The sequence below is a fragment of the Rana temporaria genome, chromosome 7, assembly GCF_905171775.1.
Source record: "Rana temporaria chromosome 7, aRanTem1.1, whole genome shotgun sequence".
NCBI classification, from domain to species: domain Eukaryota; kingdom Metazoa; phylum Chordata; class Amphibia; order Anura; family Ranidae; genus Rana; species Rana temporaria.
The window spans coordinates 171530486-171536677 of record NC_053495.1 but is presented as its reverse complement, the minus strand read 5'-3'; the positions used below and the strand labels follow the sequence as shown (position 1 = coordinate 171536677).

The window sequence follows — 6192 nt, the reverse complement described above, 5'->3', positions numbered from 1 at the left end:
TCCCGATAATATGTAACTAGGGATTAAAGGGGAGTTCCAGCCTTTTTTTAAGTTTATTAAAAGTCAGCAGCTACAAAAAGTGTAGCTGCTGGCTTTTAATAAACAGACACTTACCTGCTCCACGGCTCCAGCGACGCGCCGGCCAGGGCTCCGCTCCTCGCCCCCCCTCGCCGGCCGGCGTCTTCATTCCTAGTGTGGGCACCTGGCAGTGACAGCTTTCTGCTTCACGGCCGGGCACCCACTGCGCATGTGCGAGCGGCACTGCCCGATTGGACAGGCGCTCGCTTCCAGGGAGGGGCTGCAAGAAGGCGATTAAGCTAATCGCCTTTCCAGCCCCTCGGAGGAAGTGGGACAGGAAGTCCCCTTCTCCTGAAGCCCCCACTCCCCCCCAAAAAAATTACATGCCAAATGTGGCATGTAAGGGGGCGAGGAGTGGGTTTAGCGGAAGTTCAATTTTTAGGTGGAACTCCGCTTTAAGCTGGGCTAATGAAATGGACTTTAGACGGTACAAGTAGATATAGTAGAAAATCTAGAAGTATATTTATTCATAAAAATAAAAAGTATACGAAGAAAGAGATGATATACAGAACTTTGTGAACACAATAATACAATATCCGCATATTTGTCACAGTACATACTGTATATTAGGAAATATTACATAAAAGTTTATACTAGTGCACATATATGCTTATCTAACAAAACCATACAGCATCAGAAGATATATAAAACTTTTAGATCCTTAGGACTGGATTAGATATGCGGAGTGGTGGAGGTTGCTTTTACTCGCTTCTACTCAACATGTTTCGCGTTCAAAAATGCTTCATCAGGAGCATAACAGTAAATAAGATAGATCTCCAGAGGGAGCTAAAAGAAGTATATGGTTCCGAAGTCGCACATGCATGTATGTGCGACTTCTGAACCATATACTAATTTTAGCTCCCTCCGGGTCCGGACTCTTATGCTCTGCTGAACACTAAGCCTACAAGCTATACAGATCTTTCGGCTATTATTTACGGGATTGTTCATCTTTTATTTGATATGATGCTTTCCAGTCTGGAGGAGAGATGATATAGACCCCACATCTCTCCATAAAGAGGACCTGTTACACACTATTCCTATTTAAAGGGATGTTTACATTCCTTGTAATAGGAATAAAAGTGATCACAATTTTTTTTTTTAAAGAGAAAGTGTAAAAGTTTAAAAGAAAATATTCTGCAAGCTCGCACGCAGAAGCGAACGCATACATGGGTTGCGCCCGCATTTGTAAATGATGCTCAAACCACACATGTGAGGTATCACAAAATGCAATAAAACTATCCCCTATTTTGTAAACGCTATTAATTTTGCACAAACCAACCGATAAACGCTTATTGCGATTTTTTTTTTTTACCAAAAATAGGTAGAATACGTATCGGCCTAAACTGAGGAATTTTTTTTTTTTATATATATATTTTTGGGGGATATTTATTATAGCAAAAAGTAAAAAACATTGCATTTTTTATAAATTGTCGCTCTATTTTTGTTTATAGCGCAAAAAATAAAAACCGCAGAGGTGATCAAATACCACCAAAAGAAAGCTCTATTTGTGGGGAAAAAAGGACGCCAATTTTGTTTGGGAGCCACGTCGCACGACCGCGCAATTGTCTGTTAAAGCGATGCAGTGCCGAATCGCAAAACCTGGCCGGGACCTTTAGCTGCCTAATTCTAGTGCTAGACCTCCTCTGTAACGCTAAACATGTAACCTGTAAATTCTATGGAGAATTTTAAGTACCAAAGTTTTGCGTCATACCGCGCGTGTGCACAATTTTAAAGCGTGACATGTGAGGTATCTATTTACTCTGCATAACATCTGTCACGTTATTAAAAAAAAAAAATTGGGCTAACTTTTTTTTATTTTTATTTTTTTATTCATGAAAATATATTGTTTTCCAAAAAAAAAGCATTACATTAATTAGTGTGCAAATACCGTGACACATAAAAAGTTGCAATGATCACCATTTTATTCCCTAAGGTGTCTGCTATATAAATATATATATATATTGTTTGGGGCTTCTGAGTAATTTTCTAGCAAATAAAATGTTGATTTTTACATGTAGGAGAGGAATGCTGGAATTTGTGCGGTATGGAAGTGGTTAATTTGTAGGAATTTCCTGTTTGACCATGGAACAGGGAGTAAAGGGTAATCTCCCCAATGAGACACAGTTGGGGGGGGGGGGGGGGGGGGGGACAGATTCGGTGTCGGGTCTTTGTTTACATACTGTTTTATGATTGGAGGATGGTAAGGTATTGGCATCACATCACTTTCCTCCATTCAATCCCATGATCTCTGTGCATGTGTGAGATCTGACACCTCTTCTGTTTACTTCTCCATTTCTATTATTGGGGGGAGCCATGCCTCCTGGGGTAGGTGTATTGCTGGAAGCAGCCGGGGGTCAGGGATAGGACATTCTCATATAGGTGGACACAGAGGGGAGGCTGAGAAGAAAAAATGCAAAAAGTTGAATAAAAAAAATGAAATCACAAAAAGGTTTGCTATTTTTAAAAGTGGAGGGTGAGAGGATTAGATTGGTGGAAACGTTTGATTGAAGGTCCGCGTTAAAATTATTGCAAGGCAAGGTGTGTCTGTACCGGCTTCTCTGTGCCTGCTATTGACATCTGCAGTATGACGTGATGTGTAATTGTTAGAGACTTGCGGAGTACATAAAAAGTGGCCTTATTTTACCAAAGTAAGGTTTATTGGCCCGGATTCACAAAGCACTTGCGCCGACGTATCTCAAGATACGCCAACGTAAGTACAAATGTGCGCCGTAGTATCTATGTGCCGACCCACATACTAAGATACGCCTGAAAATAGGCTTCCTACGACTGACGTAACTTGCCTGCGCCGTCGTATCGTGGGCGCATATTTACGCTGGGCGCATTTGCCGCTCCCATTGATTTTCTATGCACATATGCAAATGAGGGAGATACGCCGATTCACGAATGTACTTGCGCCCATGTATATGTGGGTCGGGGAACATGTGCTAATCGCAAGCATTCCCAAATCCACAGGCAAAACGCCCCGCTCTATAGCAGATAAGCGAGAGTGCCATTAATTTTTAATGGCAACTCCGTGCACTGGAAAACGCAGCATGTTTTTGGTTGTGGGAAAGTGCACCATGCAGTTCCATGCGGCCGCATTCTTAAAGGGTCAGGGCATTTTCCCAGCGTTTCCCGCAGGTAAAGCAGCCCATTTTAAATGAATTAGGCTGCTGTATCTCTTGTAAGCAATAGCCCCTGGTGTATGATGCTAGACAATGAAATTATATAATCCTAACTCCAAGCTGCCACAATGGCAAAAGAAAAGATCCTTTGCATATCATGAAGCAGACCCATGTAGTGAGATGAATGGCAGCCTCAGCCAGGACTCCAGCAAGGCCACGTGCCCAATGCGTTTCGCTCCACCCCTTGGAGTTTAAGCATATTAGATTAGTATTGTAGGAATTTCCTTTGATACTTGGCACTATCCGGTGGCCAAATGCGGTACTTTCTGTTTTATATCAATGAGAAACATTAATCCAATTTAGGAAATGACCTAATAAAAATTGTTTGCCCCAATCTCACTAAGTACAGTACCTTGAAAAAGTATTCATACACCTTGAAATTTTCCAAATTTTGTCATATTACAACCAAAAATGTAAATGTATTTTATTGGGATTTTATGTGATAGACCAACACAAAGTGGCACATAATTGTGAGACTTACGTCAGTCACATCTTAGACCAATTCTGGCGTATCTGATTCTTTGATACGACTACTCACATTCAGACTTACAACGGCGTATCTGGAGATACGCCGTCGTAATTCCTTTGTGAATCCGGGCGTGTGCATGTGTGTGTGTGCATGTGTGTGTGTGTGTGTATATATATAATTTTGACGCCATGGTGCTTGGCATATCATGGAGTAAAAACGCGTTTCGTTGGGTTGTACCAACTCTTCAGGGGCAAATGCAATGGTGATCTATAAAGAGAATAACCATATGGTCTAATATTGTAGGAATAAGTAATGGGTGTAAGGCAGTGTTCCCCAACCCCCGGTCCGCGGCCCACTACCGGGCCGCAGCCCTTCTGCAGCCGGGCCGCGAGTGCGAGCAGGCAGCATGAGACTTTTTTCCTCCTGCCATCACTCTAATCCTCACAGAGCCGACAGCGGGAGGCGGAACAATTCTGGGTGGAGGGCGGAGCTGCCCAAGGTTATCAAACAGGCGATTGGCTGCTAGGACAGTCCTCCATCCTAGCAGCCAATCACCTGTTTGTTACCTCGGCCCTCCATCCAGAACTGTCCCGCCTCCCTCCCTGCAATGCCTCTCCTCAGTCTCCTGTCCCTATCCAGACATGCTGTGCACAGTCCTCTCCACTGCCCACATCGGCACCGCCTCCTTCGGCACAAGCAGGGACTAGTGTGACTGTGATCTCTCGGCGGCATGGAGAGGGTGTGACAGCAGCAGGAACATGGTCGTCTGGTGTCTGTTCTGTGTACCTGCTGGATCGGATCAACGGCTGCCGACCGAGTGCCCGACTCCTCCTCCTCCCACCCATGGCCCGACTCACTGAGAGACCATACACCAGAGGGTGTGAAAGGTAAAGAAATAAGTCACACAGATGGACACTGATGAAGGTGACAAGTGAAGTTACTGAGGGGAAGGTTATACAGGGGAACATGGGTGGCAAGTGACATGGCTGCAGGTGGCAGGCTGTGGGTGACAGGCTGTGGTGGCAAGTGACATGGTGGCAAGTGACATGGTGGCAGGTGGCAAGTGACATGGTGGCAAGTGACATGGTGGCAAGTGACATGGCTGCAGGTGGCAGGCTGTGGGTGACAGGCTGTGGTGGCAAGTGACATGGTGGCAAGTGACATGGCTGCAGGTGGCAAGTGACATGGTGGCAGGGGCAGGCTGTAGGTGGCAAGTGACAGGCTGTGGTGGCAGGCTGTAGGTGGCAAGTGATATGGCTGCAGGTGGAAAGTGACATGGTGGCAGGCTGCAGGTGACAAGTGACATGGCTGTAGGTGGCAGGCCTGGAGTGTGGGGGGGGGACTGAGGACTGTAATGTGGGGGGGCCTGAAGACGTTAAATTGGGGTGACCAAGAACTGTCATGTGAGGGGGGCTGAGGATATTAAAGTGTAGGTTGGGAATGTAATGTGGGGGGTAGGCTGCCACTGATTCTGCATTATGGTGGGTTTAACTATTTAATTTATTACTACAATGTAATAGAAATAATGCGCTGACAAATTGCCCGCGAAAAATCGCTTACCCCCCGCATGCCATCCCCAACCTCCCCCCGGCAACATTTTCTTCCACGCAGCCGGTCCCCGGTGCCAAAAAGGTTGGGGACCACTGGTGTAAGGGACAGGATGGACATCCCTATAAATACGCACATCAACTACATAGATGTGAATAGAGGATCAGAGCTGTTGATGTCTGGCATGGGAGCTGAAGTAGAGGCACGTGGACAAGCAGGGAGCACTGTGGCGAAGAAGAGGCAAGGGACCGCTTTGTGCATTATCGTTGGACAAAGCGGGTAAGTATGACATCCTTTTTTTTTTTTAATATCACTTCAAACATGGTCACTGCGTCCTTTCTGCAGCCCTACCTTTTGAAAAAATAAAGAATTGTTTCTAATTTCTTCAGTACATCTCATAAATGTGTGCACAGTAGGAAAACGCTGCCATGTACGATCTCCTCTTTTCTCAAACTATAGACTGTATACCACAATTGTATGCAAAAATCCTATTGTTGCTTATGTGTTTCTGTCTTCTGAGGCCTTTGTTATGTTATGCGTGTTCAGTACAGAACCCAGGCTCGTCTTTTGTCTCCGGATTTGATAGAATTGGTGTTTTTCATGTGAAGAATTGTTCCCATCTGCTCACCAACCTTGACATTCCATAACAGTGATAAACAATGGCTTTTAATTAGAATGTTCCTTCTTTGAGATACAGACTATGGCGTTTTATCTCCATGAATGGAGACATTTCAGGGCGTAAAATAATTGGTGTTAGTCGTGACCGCAAAAATGCTGTAGAAATTTCCTGATATGAACGCGTGTTCCTTGAACGCTGCACAGAGAGCAATAAAGAGGATTAACTGAAGAGTTGAGGCCCAAGGTGGATGGGGAACGCAGGGCCTATGTCCCACCAAACTACAAAAACTTAGT

General features: G+C 44.8%; 1 protein-coding gene across 2 annotated transcripts in view; it reads left to right on the top strand.

Moving 5' to 3' along the window:
• Positions 1-6192, top strand: part of LRP8 (LDL receptor related protein 8) — a 310709-nt gene that overhangs the window by 240404 nt on the left and 64113 nt on the right. The window lies entirely within an intron of this gene.